We start from the raw sequence: 16,548 nt of genomic DNA, 5'->3' as shown, positions 1-16,548 counted from the left end.
TACACTTAAAACTAATCAGAGTGGTTGCAGATCAGAAAGCTGTCATAAGGATCAGTTTTGGTTTCTGTATCTGTAAAACAGTTGAGGATCAGATCATGTTCTGATCTTGCCAACATTTTTTATTTTTTTCCTATGTAGAGCAGCTGTGCTACAGTGTAGTTAATAATTTTAGGCTCATTATCTCAACTATTTTACTAGATAACAAAGGAGGTTTTTGTTATGGTCATATTAATTTTTCCAAGACCACCACTGCAAGATAATTCATCATCTTGTTATCAGCACCATCACATTATTTTCTCATGAGGTGACTCATCTTTTATGGTTAAATGAATGATAGCTGTATCTCTAATATTGATATCATGTACAGTATCAGTCAAAAGTTTGGACACATTTTCTCATTCAAGTGAATAAGAAGGTGTTTCCAAACTTTTGGCTGCTACTGTACATCATGCAGGTCTACTCACCAGGAAACACAAATATTGTAACTTTGGAAGTTACTGACTCGATTTAGCTAACTCAGACTGCTAAAGCTATTGCTAATATTAGCTTCAGCCAGACTTTGGATTGTATTTTTGCACAGAACTATGGCTGTGGGTTTTGTCCCCCATCTCTTATAGTGTAGCTTCAGGGCGAGTATGGAGAGCAGGAGTTGCTATAGCTGCGTATGGGCATGTCAGTATTATATTAATAGTGAAAAAACCTGTACCTATTCTTTAAAGCGGCTGTAATCGATATCTTTTAATAACAATGTATGAGCTGTCAGTGTTTAATATGTTGGGAGTGGCTGGTATGAACCTACAGAGAATTATCAGTGACTCTGCAGCTCCCCTCGGCTTTATGGAGCTTTTATAGTGAGTTTCAGCTCATTGTTTATCTGTCCAGCTGCAACTTTACTGTTTTGGTTCACTCAGCACTCTCATAGCGTCATTTCTGGCCACAGCAGGCAGCTGTTTTCAGAGAAAAAGCTCTAATAAGCCACTGTACACTACCTGCAAGCAGACACAGTTAGCTGTAGACTAGCTGGTGAACATAGTGGAGCATTTAGCAGCTAAAGAGCCAGATATTTCCCTCAGGAGTTGGTGGAGAGCAAAAACAGATAAAAGAGAGTGAATATTAGACTTATATTCACCAACTGGACAGAAACACGACTCCAAATGAATGAAAATGTTGCTCCGTAACTGGTGGAAGTTCAAATCATCAATTTAAAGATGATATGCTGTGTTCGCAACTTGTTTTCGCTGCTTCCAAGTGGCCAAAAAAATGCAGGTTTAATTATTAATGTGGTTCAAACCTGATAATTTGGTTATATTCACATTACGCCTGATGTTTCTTTAATAAATCTTTCATGTCAGTTTGACCTTGTAATGCTGAGTCTGACTCCCTCTGGATTATCGGCAGCAACACTCTGATTGGCTAACACAAAAGGAGGCTATCAGTGACTTGGCAGGGTGTTTCCATTGTGCCCATTCAACCCGATGTTGCAAATCCCTGCCTACACATGAAGCGTGTATATCTATAGCCGGGGTCAGAGGTCAGTCGGGCCTGGTCAGCCGGTCACTCTGCCTTCTCCCGCCTCCTTTTGTCTCCTTTTGGTGTTAAACTGACACATCTGTCAGGCCCCCGGTCGGGCCTCCTCTTAACCGGAGCAGTGGAGCAGAAGGCAGCAGAGGAGGAGGAAGAATGGAGCTCGTGCCTCCACATAAGACTCCTCACACACACTCCATCTGGCCCATGCCTGAACAGATGCTCCTGACAGAGACCTCCTACACACACACACACACACACACAGCTGACAGACACCTCCTACACACACATACATGCAAACACACAGGTAGACTACACACATGTACTGTACATGTACACTGTACAAACACACACACACAAACTGATACACTCATCCTAAAAACACACACATGGGCATCTGCAGGTACACACACACACACACACCCTTGTAGCAGCAGGTCTGTCCTTTTCATACCTCATAAGTCAATCAGTCCCTCCCACTCAGCCAAGAAAAGCAATTAAAGCGATTCACAGTGAGCTCCCCCTCCTCCTCCTCATCATCATCCCCTCCCCTCCGTCTCCTCCCTTCATTTTTTTCACCTCCCCCAGATCGCAGGCATTATTAGAAAACCGACACAAGGTCGCTTTGCAAAGCCAGGGCCTCTTAGACATGTCTGGCCAATTGGCTACACACTTTTCCTCCACATTCCTGCATACTTGAAGGCACATGTGCACACGCACATACAGACGTTAGCGTTAATGTGTTTAGACGGGGATTTGAAGATCGAGATTTTCCTTAAATTTGTACGTCAGCTTCCAGTCTTTTCAATTACAGTATTATTAACAGGCGATTTGAAATGAACGCTTTGGCTAAAAACATATTTGGTGTTAAAACCAGAAGAGTTGAGAGCATCAAACATGGAGGAGAAGCAGGAAGAGAACAAATGAAGAGGCTGCATGTCTTCACTCAATGCAAATCCTGCCCCACAACTTGAAAATGCATAGAGCTCATGAATCTGGAGGTTTTTTAATTTGTTTTGAGAATCTATGAAGAGGCTGAGAATCTGATTAAAAAATTAATTAGGAAATCGCATGTTAAAAAATATTATTTGCATTTATTACTTCAGCAACTCTGCTACATAATCAGCAATTAATTTGCATTTTTATGATCATTTTCTTTTCACTTTTTTTTATTACCAGAAGCAGCAGAAGAGATTCTTGTTTACTGTAAATACTCTTCTTTCAGCAGGAGACACAACCGTTTTTGGAAAAGGACTTGGAAGCTTATTTGTGACTAATATGTTATTGAATTTGCCTTTTATAAAAGGACAAAACCAAATCAAAAACCACATTCAAAGAAACAATTGTAATTTTGTTTTTCAAATCATGCATATACCTATATACAATACATACCAACACATATACAGTCTATAGCAACATGCATACATACATATTACTACATATCATAAGATATCTATAACACAGTCTCTGGTTACTCCATTATTCACTTACTGTAGTTTTAGTAGTTTTTGTTTTTTCTGAGAGGTCACCTTTTTATTTCTAGTGCCCATGTGTGGAATATGTGCTCTTAAAAAAAGCCTCTTGGCAAGACTGAAACTGCCTCGTCACCAAAGTGAACAACTGCCAAACATGTACACCTTCAGAGCAGTGCTTTCACAAGCAACAGTGAAACTACAGGAAACTGTACAAAACTAGTGATTTTTCTTCTTGCTCTTGAAGAAGCGAATGAGCTTGGAGCCTCTCTGAAATGAAAAGGATTATGGGTATATGATTTCCTCCAGGGGAGAACAGCACTCTGAGGCATTTATCATCTCATCCAACAGACATTTATCATCTTGTCACAGACTTTATACAGATGGCAGCCACTTTGAGGTCTATTTTTACCTTATAGTGTGAAGCAGTACAGCTTGTGAAGCTGAGAATGGTGACAATGATTAAATGTGTGGAACAGTTTGTTGTGATGTGCGAGAGCTCCTGAAAAAAAAAAAAAAAATCCAAAATGTGGATACTGTGCAGCAACAACATTAAACAATTTAAGATAATCCGAAAGAGTGGCACGTCCTATGGGATTGTTGCCTTAAAGTGGCTCTTATAATAATGATGACAATGTGTCCTACAGAGAATTATCAGCGACTCTGCAGCTCCCTTCAGCTTTACGGAGCTTTATAGTGAGTTTCAGCTCATTGTTTAGCTGTCTGGCTGCAACTCTACTGTTTTGGTTCCTTCTCAGCGCTCTCATAGTGTCGTTTTCAGAGAAAAAGCTGTCAAAAGCCACTGTACACTGCCTGCTCAGCACCAAACAGCAAACAGACACAGTTAGCTGTAGACTAGCTGGTGAACATAGTGGAGCATTTAGCAGCTAAAGAGCCAGATATTTCCCTCAGGAGTTGGTAGAGAGCAAAAACAGATAAAAGAGAGTGAATATTAGACTTATATTCACCAAATGGACAGAAAAATGACTCCAAATGAATGATAATGTTGCTCCGTAACTGCTGGATGTAGAAATAAGCAACTGTTTGCTAACAAGTTCAACATATCAGCTTAAAAGGTGATGACAGCTTGTTTCCACTGCCCCCAAGCGGACGAAAAAATCGGTTATTGCAGGTTTAAGAGTTCATTTCCCTAGCTACTGTTCAGTTTTTCACTAATGCTGCAAAGGGTTCATGTCCCACCAGCTGAAAACACTGTACACATTGTGTTAAAAGGCTTAAAGGAGTAACAGTACGTTACAGAAGAGTTGGTGGTGTTATTTAATGTCTGTAGGAACAAAGAAAATATATTTATAGCAAGAAAATATCACAACTGTGGCTTTTTGTCCTCACTGTGGCCCAATTAGCATGCTGCAGCAGGGTGAGCGTGAGGCTGCTACATGCTGAGCATTTAAATGTAGGAAATGGAAGCTTTGGAAGTTTTAATGGGGTGAGTGCATTTGTGTGTGAGAGCGAGCTTAGTGGGGGTGGGGGTTGGGTTGGGGGGGGGGGGGGTACAATATGCTGAGTCATATTATACCAAGTCATTCTGACCCAGTTCTCACTCACATCCTATTTGCCATCACAATTTATTCATTTGACACAGCGCTGGTACTTTCTCAGAGACGCAGCTCTTAATAATGCATGTCGACCTGAAGTGGAATTGGAAAAGTGGAGCCCAAAAGGCTGAAAGATGTTGGAAAATACATCCATTTCTGTGTTTTTCTACACTCAACTTGCACTTTTATTAAAATCACAGAACAATGTGCCAATCTGGGGAAACGTTTTATTCTGTAACATAAAATTGGCAGAAGCCACAGTCTGAATGGTTTCAGTTGTCATGGACTTGAACTGGTAAGACAGCAGGACCTCATACAGAGAGTAACAATACAATGTCAGATATAGTTTTATAGATGGATTATGACAAAAAATAGGGATCATTGTGAGCTTTACAGTCACACCAGATACAGTTATTAGAGGTCAAACTTTAACCATAGACTGTAAAAAAATATGGACGTAGACACCATGACATCATCCATCGGTTTGTGGGCTCTCAATTTGCAGCCTCAAGTTTAGCGTTTACCATCTCCATCTTGGATTTTTGGAGCCAGAAGTGACCATATGTGGACGAGAGGGCGGAGCTGACCCTAGCGCTAGCTGCTAGCTTGGTTAGCACGGTGCATTTACAGTCTATGGTTAACTGTAATAATGCTAACGCTAATGCTAATTTTCGCTGGTGAAAAACAGGCCTAAAATCATTAAAACAAAATGTTCTTCTCAGAAAAACTAAACAGCCAACTCCTTAGAGGGTCTTGTATCACAACCAAACACTGAACAAGACTTTTTTAGGCAACCAAAATGTTGCAATTAACTTTCATAAAGTGAGAACACACAGTGAAATAGCTGCAGCCACACCTATACTCTGTGAATCTGGGGTTACGCCATGGTTACGTTACGTAATCAATGTTGTCACCATGGTAGCAATTTGTCAATCACAAGATAACCATTCGCCTAAAGCATACGCTGCTTTATCATCTATTTTACTTTAAATGGGATCATAATTTACAAAATGGACATCATGCTTTATTGAAGAAGACTTGTAACTAGCGATTGAGACCATAAACTCACTAGGAAAATTTTTACTGAGGTAATCAATAAAGTGAGCAGTAGGGTCATTTTCTCATAGACTTCCATACAGTCAGACTTCTGGTTTTGGAACCAATGGAGTCGCCCCCTGCTGTTCATTAGAAAGAATGCAGGTTTAAGGCACTTCTGCATTAGCTTCACTTTTCAGGCTACCTACTTGGCTTTAACTAGCTATTAATACTGTGTACAACTAGAAGGCAAACATGAATTTTTTTGCACTTGGATGCTTGTTACTACAAGACAAGACATGAATGCAGCATTAAGCCTGGAAGTGCTCAGAGCTGAGTGGATAAAAGCATTTCAGCACATCTACAGTTAATACAGAAGCATGCATGTTAACATTTAAACACTTTGGATAAGTGTTGCTTGACAGAAATTATATATTTTTGACAGAAAAAAGTGTTGCTTGACATTTTCCTTTCACGACGCACACCTGAAGAATTTTGTTATGTTGCGGACACAGTCATATTTTGTCACACAATGTGATTGGGTAGTCTTACTAATATCGCCATGGAGATTAGTTAGTTAGTTTCATTGAACTTCCTTATTGATATTTTGGTAGGTAACTTTAAATAATGTTAATTGTTTAATTAGTTAAGCTAGGTCAAAGAAGTATATATTGAAAATGTTGCGTAATTTCTGTCGAGGGACCTGCCATCAATCAGCTTTAAGGCTACTACTACTACTACTACTACTACTACTACTACTACTACTACTAGGTAGGCTATTAGCTATTAATGTTGGTTAGCTGATGTGGGTTACTTAAAAAGGATATGTGTCTTTAAATATTACTGCTGAACGGATGTACAGGAAGTGTCTTTAGTGATGGTAGTGATGAGATGATCTGTGAGGTCCTCTGCACAGCTTAACCCACTTTTGGCATCTGTTTTAGACTTTTAAATAAAAACAACCTTGTCCACATGATCATGATACCAAGTGTTGTTACAAGTCTCCCAGGTAGGCCTAAATCTTTTCACCATCTTGTCTTTTCTAGTCTTAACATGCAGCATAGAGATGGCAGAAGCTGGTGTTAAAGTCAGGCAGCCAAAAGCTGGATGAGTATGCACCGACACAACTTAAACCACCAACAAGGACACAACTGAAGCAATAAACATCAATAGGCCCAAAAATTCTGCTATTTCTAACATTTCTCTTTAGCTTTCACTACCCAATGCTTTTCTGCCTTCCACAGGAACATGTGTCGTCACTGTTCAGTAACTCTGACCTTTGCACAATTCATTAGTGGCTGCTTATACTGTTGATGATCTAGTGAATAAGAGCTTATTCTATTCTTTCATTCAGCATAAGGCGATCTGGGTAAATGCGTCAGCCAAATGGCTACTGTGTGCAATGAATGGGTAGGAACTGTGACAATTCAGAGACAGCGTTCGCCTCCCACGCTTTTCTTATCTGAACATCACAATGAAGAAAATCAAGCTGACACATAAAGAGGCTGCTGAGGAAACAAGACAGGCACATCACATCGCTGCTTTATCCTCGCCGGGTTCACACGCAGGTCTGGAAAGTTTGGAGAAATATGTGATACGGGGTGATAACTTTTGCATTTGAAAACTTTTTGCATTTCACAATAGAGTCAATATCACCATCTGCATACATCATTCTGCAGACTAAGGAGGCTTAAACATGTCTTAAATTATTTAATCAAAAAAATGTAATACATTATATTTTAAAGTCCAACTGAAAGTACATTTAATGTCAGCATGTTTTAACTGTATTGGTAATAGTTTTGTATTGTTAGAATTGAGAAAAAGGTCTTCAGAATATCAGAAATGCTCCAACTGGAGGGGCATGTCGGTGTTGCACCGTACAGCAAACTGCTATAGCTGCAAGTCATGGACAGACAGCGTGTTGCTAGCTTGATTGCTAGATTTTGAAGAGCAACAACCAAACCAGCATTTAGCAGGTCTGAAGTGACATTTGCAGATATGTTTACATGTTTAATGTGCTGCAGCTGAGAAGCTAATTAGCTACTGAGCCTGCTAACTGACGTTAGCGGTGCACTTCTCCTCGTGAATGTGGCTTTGGTGGCTCGTTCAACAAGCGAAGGTGCAGGACAAGATGTGTTTTCATGTCTCAAGTCAGATAAGGAGGAGACTTTAGCAGGAAAGCTAATGTAGGTGGCTGTTCAGAGTCTGTGGCTCTTGTGTTGTGTAGCAGGATGCTATCAGGCTCAGTGTGACCGTCTGCTCTGCCTACGATAGAGCGCCACGTTATCGCTTTATGAAATGATTTGATTTGCTGTATGGAAATAAGGACTGATGGGTGGATGATGGAACAGTATTTCATGGATATAAGGTAAAACTAGGCGGCACAAATGGGAATATTAAAATATAAATTTCTCCCTTTTGGAGAACACAGGACAAATGATTTACAGAGTTTAATACAGAGTGCTTTGCTATATTAGACAAAAAAGGCATTTTAATTCCAGTTGGACTTTAACACTGACCTTTTAACACTGAAACTTGATATCACTGGTTGGACAGGGAGTTAGCAAGTGGGAAATTTCGGTAACCACAGGGTGAAACACGTTTCTTATTACTGAACGTTTCATCATCATGTTTGTTTTGTTTCAATTTTGACCTTTGCAGTAAAGTCAAATGGATTTCTACAGTTTTATGTTTTTATTAAGATAATACAAAAAAGTTACTGATATAACAGCCGAGATAACACTTCAGTTGGCAGTAGTGGAAAGGAACATTCATCTAAGTGCTGTAATTAAGTGACATTTTGAGGTACTGATCATTACTTGAGTATTTCCAGTATTTCTTTGTGATCTTTGCAAACAAAACTGTCGGAGAAAGAATAATATACTGGCAGAATCAACAATCTTTTTAAAGCTAATACACATTTTGCTCTTGAACTTTTGATCTTTTCAATCAGTAGCAGCTCAGATTGGACGCATAGCGTAAAAAGGAAGGAAAATTTCAGATGGAAAGGTGGAAAGATGATCCTCTGACTAAAAAAAGTGATGGGTTTGATCTTTCTAAACAGCTCATTTGTGTCCCTCAGCAGCTCTCTTTACCTGCGAATAGGCCCTGGAGCAACACTCTGAATCCCTTACCTACCCAAGATGGATAACAGCGTCAGCCAAATGCTTAAAATGTAAATTGGCTCCAAACTGTTTTTTTTTTTTTTTTAAACTCCCACCAGTGTATTTTTTATTCATCACCTCCCAGCTGTCTCCTTCAGGCTGGTGGGACGCCTCCTAGGAATTGGGTAAGTACCTCATAGTTTTGGTGCCTTTGGGAACAGGAGATTTGCTTATCATGGAGGCCTTTGGGAGCTTATCACAGCAATGTATTGTGCAATATTTACTCAGTAATGTAGCAGTCATGCTGACAACCCACACAACTACAAATTAGACAACATTTAGTTTGTGAGGAGACTAGTTAAAAAAGCTCTGGAAGGTTTCAGCGAGGGCAGAAATGTGGTTAAGTCATTAATGTTATTTATAGGGCACTATTATATTACTTTTAAAAGTCTTACAGTAACATGAACATTTTTACAGGCTTCACACCAAGGATGGGTCAATATGTCTGATCATGTGTTTATGACGGCTCAAGATGTGGATCTGTTTGGAGCATGGTGGGATCTGAGGATGCAGTGAATTTACAAACCTGTTATTGTAAAAATGAATGCAAATTCAACAAATCCATATGAACCACAGTTTTTCTGAAAAAACTGCAAAGTCATGAGTCATTTCTGGTCACAATAAATACAAAAACAAAACATCGGCTGGATCCTGTTGGGAAAAGTCAGTGGGAATCAGAAAGGACACATGGCTGTCTATGTCTTCTTCAGGTCAACACTGGAGTTAGCAGTGACAAAGACTGACAGGAGCTTTTTTAGCCTTGCTAACATCACATCTGTAGGATGTTGGTCTGTAAGTCAGCCCACCATTGCCATAAAATACAGTAGAATAGTACAGACAGTCATGGCTCACAGTTGACATCTTATTGATATATATAATATAAGATATCCAGATGCAGATTAACACCAGCTGTTAATAGTGACAATCTGAAAAAAGAGATCCGCACACTGTTCTAGTAGCTCCCAGCAAATTTAACCGAGCAACGTTTCGATCTACCAGAGATCTTCGTCAGGCATTGGTGTCAAATCACCATCACAGAGCAAGACAAACAATATATAGGCACAAACGTATTCAGCACTCAGGTGATTGTGATCTGCATGATTGAGAGTCAATAGTTACCATAACAACCATTATATAGAAAAATACATAGAAAAATAGAAAACAATAATATATTACTTGCCCAAAGATTTTTTGAGAATGCAGGCGAGTTCATGCTAATAAGTAGCTTTAACTAGTGTTGAAACCTACAACAGAAAAGGCAACACAATCAAATGAAGCATCAACAAATATAAACCTATTGGAGAGACAATAATATTGGTATAAGGTATCTTTGAAAGTAAAATGGGGTCTACCAATCATACTTAGAAAAGATTCATCAAAAGTTCCATCAACTATAACCACTTAGAAAAAAGGTTTTAGATCAAAACCTAAATTTAAACCCTTAGGTTTAAGTAAAGTGCTACAGGATTCTTTTGATCATTAGTACGTTCGCTACTTCTATGTTCTGAAATATGGGTCTTGAGACAGCGTGTTGTTTTTCCTATGTGAGCCAAACCACATTTAATCATGTAGATGACGTTTTTATGTTACACGTGTGGAAATATATAAATGTTTTGTAGTCTGTAGCCCTGGATTAATGGAATATTACTGTCAAGATTTGCATCCTCTTGCACGTTTTTCTATGGGTTTTCTAGTCAGCACTGCTTTAAGCTCTGTGTTTGTGTGTTAAAGGGCTCTTAGCTTTGCTAACCTTTACGATGCATGTCTGAGTTGTATCAAAGCACAGAAACCGTAACATGTTCACTCTTTTCTCTGTCTGCAGTGGATTTAACTTCTGAAATCAATTCAGTGGGATTCCCCTGGTCAGTGTGTTTCATGAGAGGAGCAGGTGTGTTCTCTGACTTTAAAGCTTCCTTTTATCCGCTTTGTGCTTTTAACGCCTGATGAAAAGGGATCGTTTCTGTCTTAGCATTTTAGATTTTTTTTTTTTTTTGTTGCAGAAGAGATCACAGAGCAGACCTTTTGTACAAAAGCGGCTGCACAAATAAAGTTTGACTGATTGATTCTTAAAAGTTATGACAAGCAGCCCCCTCAGGCTCAGCCAATCAGCATTCAGCTCCAGATCTGGCTTGTCAGCACACGCGCTCAGTGTAGGCGTCTGACATTTGATCCGCCTCCATGGCAACTGAAGATTCGGACATATTTAGGCGTGTTGGGTGGATCTGTCTCAACGGGGATACTCGTGTGTGTGTGTGTGTGTGTGTGTGTGTGTGTGTGGTAACAGGGTCTAAGTGCACTGTTTTGCTTCTCACAGTGGGTCATAAATTCAGGAGACGCTCCCTGAGGCACACACACACACACACACACACACACACACACACACACACACACACACACACACACACAGTTTGTTGAAAATGCCCACACTCCCTCTCATGCATGCACGTGTCCTCGTGCACGCGCGCACACACACAAGATTACCTCACAATGAAGAGTTTATGCTGCAGATGTCTGGTGAACATGTGTGTCTGTGTGTGTGTGTGTTACCCCCTGGCCCTTGCACACATCCTGCAAACACACACTTTTGCACACACACACACACATAAGCCGACCGCCACATAATGCTGTGATGGCTTTGTGTTCTCTCTGCTTCTGGTTTGGGTCAATAGATCCCAACAGAACTCTTGTCAAAGGTTAAACTCCTTTGTTTTGATTTCACAGCGATGAGTTTGACTCATTTATTTTTAGACCTCATTTGCCAGTTGCTTAATTGAGCGTGCACACACACTCTTTTGTCACCATGATGCTTTTATACAGTTCGATCAGTCACACAGAGGCGTCAGAATAAATTTAAACTCTTAAATTCCAACTTGCCTGTTGAATGAGTTTAACTTTTTGTCACATCTGATTAAACTGAACACATCAGTCGTTCTTTATGTCTTGGCTGGATATACTCTTAGCAGACTGCTTGATTTCAATAGTTAGCTTTAGATATTCAGGACATCTCATTGAGATCAAGCTTTCTTTTGCAAGTGAAACCTGAAAACTGATTATATCCTATACACAAGATCAAAATAAGACAGTTCATTAAGACAAAACAATCATTATACACACTGACAGACACACTTCTTGAAAAACAATCACAAGTATTATGAAAAATATCAAAAAGCAAAACTTTAAATTATCTATAATCAATATCTTTCATAATAATGTATGAAATGTGTTTAATGTGTTGGCTGTGGCTCATAATGATGAACCTACAGAGAATTATCAACTTTATAACGAGTTTCAGCTCATTGTTTATCTGTCTGGCTGAAACTTAACTGTTTTGGTTCACTCTCAGCGCTCTCATAGTGTCGTGTTGGGCCGCAGCAGGCAGCTGTTTGCAGAGATAAAGCTTTAAAAAGCCACTGTACACTACCTGCTCAGCACCAAACAGCAAACACAGTTAGCTGTAGACTAGCTGGTGAACATAGTGGAGCATTTAGCAGCTTAAGAGCCAGATATTCCCCTCAGGAGTTGGTGGAGAACAAAAACAGAGCTAAAAGAGAGTGAATATTAGACTTACATTCATCAGGAGTACAGAAACACGATTCCAAATGCAGATTTTTTTCATTTTCAAACTTATGGTCTTCAGCCACAACTGACGTTGACTCAAGTGACATCACTTAAGGCAATTTAAGGCCACAAAAAGCTTTATACAACTCACATATACAGTTGTTCTTCTCAGGACCTGTGAACAGACTCTGATGTGTAAAATCGGAGGCTTATTGTGATAAAAATGTCTTGAATTGTTACTTTAAACATGAAACAAACAACTTCAGGTGGATTCCTTCTCATATCAACATGTATAATGTTATGCAATTAAACATTTCAGTTATACAAAGATCATTCCTTCTGTCCTCACACACACACACGTGTGAAGAGGTACTCATCTCACACAAAAGAGTACTCATAAATACTACATCAGAAATACCCACGCACATGTGTTGCCTATAAATATGCAGAGCATCGCTGCGAGGGAATATGCAAGGTTATAGTGCAAGTAATAGTGTGAGATAGATATGAAGTGTGTATGTGTGTGTGTGTATATATTAGTGTGGTAATGTACTCATTGGTGAATGATGATTTTTCATCTTGTGGGATTACCACAAGGCAAACAACCACTGAAAAAATAACATTTACTGTACATACTGGGGTTACGAATCATAAATATTTTATATTGTGTTTATTGCATAAATTAGTTTTCTACATCCTGTAAAGTATTATTATGAATACTGTAGGGTTAAAGGTCTTCCCATGATTAAAAAAGTTACTACTTCCTGGGAGTCTATCGCTCTGTACCAGGGAAAACCCAGATTTCCCGCCATAAATGTGGTTTTACACTTTTACACTGCTAATTAATCATTAAATGGTGTTTAGTCTAATTTTCCAATGTGTCTTTTCAATGTGTAACAGATTTTCAATTTTAATCTTAAAAGCATACACGACTAAACAGGTGAGTTTTTTTAACAGCCACTAACAGACCTCAGCTGTGATGGTGCCGTCCTTAAATTCAGAGGCAGAATTTGAAAGCCCCAAACCCCAAAAAGCAACCTCCCTGGTATCGGCCTACTGAAACACATAATTGGTGAAACCCACTGTATATAAAAATGGACGTAGTGAGGGATGACATCACCTGTTGAATTGCATTAAAGCTGGTTTGAAGACCATAGTTGCAGCTTATGGTCTGTGCCATCTTTGCAATTTGGAGCCAGAACCTTCCCAATAAGGAAGTGTTGCCTTTCATGCTCTAGAAACACATCCCGCTACCTCGGACCCATGCTAACGCTAGCTTACTGGGGACAACGAGCGGTGCTGATAGGGCACGTATTGTAATTAAGTAACATAAAACTTACAGAAACATTGTGACAATAGTCCGACTCAGTGCCGGAGCCGGATAGAGTCAATCACAGCTGTCAATCACAGCTGTCAATCAACACCCACACGGCAGACATCAAAGCTACTATAAGTCTTCAAAATCTTATTAATGGAGCAATAATTTCCAAAATGACCACCAGCACACTTAGAGGGTCTGAATTTATCAATTAAAACCATAATGACTCTTTGAAAAAAACGTATTTCTAGAGAGAAGTTGAGGCTTTTTAATCGAGAGCATCTAGCGGCTGTCGCTAGCACTTTAAGGGACTTCAGCCTCAAGCCGTGGTAGTTGCTGCTTGGTCAAACCTTGCACGCACCCAGCATTCATTATCCCGGTAGCAAGCCGCCTTGCATTTTTCTACACTTTGGACAACAAGCCTCATCCGCTGTGGGTGATTATGCGGCCATGTTTCGAACCCGCGGCAGGTTTGCCTTTGTTAGCCGTCAAGTCCTCTGGGGGTTAATGACCTAGAATCCGTCATCTTCTAATCCTCGTTGAGATGAAAAGAGACATTGTTTATATACATCTGCCTTCAAAGGGGAAGGCGCCCAAATTAGAAGCAGCAAGTCAAACAGTATGCAGATGAGGCAGCTGAATGGGGTGAATAGACGACTCTCGACTGGAGGCACGCATGCCTTCACCCTCCTCCCCTCTCGCCTTCATCTCTCAGTTGTATCTTGTGGCGACGGGTGAGGATCGAGGGTGGGGGGGGGGGGGGGGGGGGGGGGGGGGGGGGGCAGAGGCAGGTGCTGTCTCCCCCACCCCCCCACCCCCATGCAGAGCTCTTCCATTGTAGTTCCTCTCAAAAAGGACAGCTGTTGTGTCTCGCACCCCCCTCCAGTGTTGGCTGTCATGTGAGTGTCTGGATGTTTATCAGAATGTGTGTTTTATAAAGTTTGTGTTTCAACAGGCTGTTAGAGAACCGGGGTGTCTCAGCTGTTTGGTTCTGTTTTGGTTCTCCCATCTGGAATAATCGCTCTTTTTCTCACTCCTCACATGATTCTCTCACTACTTTTCTCAAGCTCCATGAATTTTTTGCCGTCTCCATCGTCTCTTCAGCTTTTCTTGCATCACACACTCAGTTTATACAAAACATTTCTCTCTGGGGCACGCAGAGCTGCTCATAAGGTAGAAGAAGTAATGAACATAGATGAGTTAAACCATGGTTTCAAAATAAGACTAATGAAAACTGTGATGTAAGCTGACCTTATGAAGCCTGGTACTCTTGTTACCTAATAGCTATGTGTCCCAATTCCATACAGAATCATTATGCAGGATCCTCATCGTTAAAGGAAAATGATGCAAGTTGTTGACAAGTGAATAATGTAATATACTGTAGCTTCAGGGGGGGAAAATGCAGTGCATTCCCAAACCATGTTTAGTTAGCATACAGTAGCATGCACAGGCCCTGCCACTCACACTCTTACTTGTAATACTAAAAAACAAATTAGCATCTAAATTTGCTAGTTAGCTTGTTAACTTCCCTGATTTTGACAGCTAACGCTAACCATCTATTGTTTTCTAAAGCTAAAACACTCCTCTAGCTGTCAGGATAATCTAGCTTTTCCCAAATCATAATGGAACAATTACCAAATTAAAAAGGCAATGTCTTTTATATATTTATTTTATCTTATTGAACTTCTTCACCATTACATAACAGAGCTAACTCCAGTTCTTAATTGGCCTGAACAACTGAGGTTTGACTTGGCAAATCTGTTCTGTTTTCATCATTTGGCTAACGTTAATGTTAGCAAACAGTTGTCTATTTTGGAACATTAGCATTTATTTGGAGTGGTGTTTCTGTCCACCCGATGAATGTAAGTCCAATATTCATTCTCCTTTTAGCTCTGGTTTGGTCTCCACCAACTGACTGTCATCATCAGCAAGTTGCAAACTTTGTCTGTCTGCTGTTTAGTGGTGCACATCAGGGTTTATCGAAGGTTGTTTGCTGAAAACTACAAAACTATGAGCTACAAGAGTCTCAGATGAGCTGCAGAGTTGGGGATAATTCTTGGTGGATTAGTCACAGTAAGCGACTCCTTTCACATCACACAGCTGTTTGATCTACTGTCACTATAAAATATATTGATTAGCACAGCCTTATATTCATTGACTTTGCCCAATCTGTCCCCCCCTACCACCACCACCACCACGAAAACCTCATTATTCCATCCTCTGTCTACTTTCTCCCTCCTCTTCCTCTCTGTTTCCCTTCTCCCATCCCATTTTTAAAAACCTTTAGGGGTAATGAGCGTGTCCAGGGCTCAGATGAACCCCTGGTGGGTCGACAGTCTGCCCTTTTGTCTCCTCTCAGAGCCCAGATGCCTCCATTCGCTCCTTCCAGTTCATCGGAATGACCACATCGGCATCAGTGGAATGGCACCAGGAATTCTTTTGTGCTCGCCCTGTTTAGCCTCCCCCACGCTGGCAGCCGCCGCCGGCCTCACCCCTCCAACCCCCCTAATTCAATCAGCCGGGGTAGAAAAACACACAGCTTTGATAAGAACTTCATTGTTTGTCTCAAATCTGAATGGACAGCTGATGAGGTAATACTTATACGTTTGTGGGAATGTTTCCAATAAACACAGTCAAAAGACAAATATTAGGCAGTATATGAATTAATCACAAAATTTACATTAACTTATTTATTGGACAGAAACTGCGAGTCCCAATTTCACGCTATATACTGATGCTATTCAGAATTTAAAGTATGACGTGTGTTCATGCTGGAAAAGCGACCAAATTAAATATTCTCAAAATGTTATTTTACACACTAAAAACATTATAATTCATTAAGGAAATAGATGAGCTACTCACAGCTTAGAAAAGTCCATAAATTGTGGATTTGTGAACTTTTATTGGTGGTCAATTTGACT

This window comes from Thunnus maccoyii, chromosome 16 (assembly GCF_910596095.1).
Source record: "Thunnus maccoyii chromosome 16, fThuMac1.1, whole genome shotgun sequence".
NCBI classification, from domain to species: Eukaryota; Metazoa; Chordata; class Actinopteri; order Scombriformes; family Scombridae; genus Thunnus; species Thunnus maccoyii.
The sequence above is the reverse complement of the archived record's forward strand: the minus strand, read 5'-3'. Positions refer to the sequence as shown.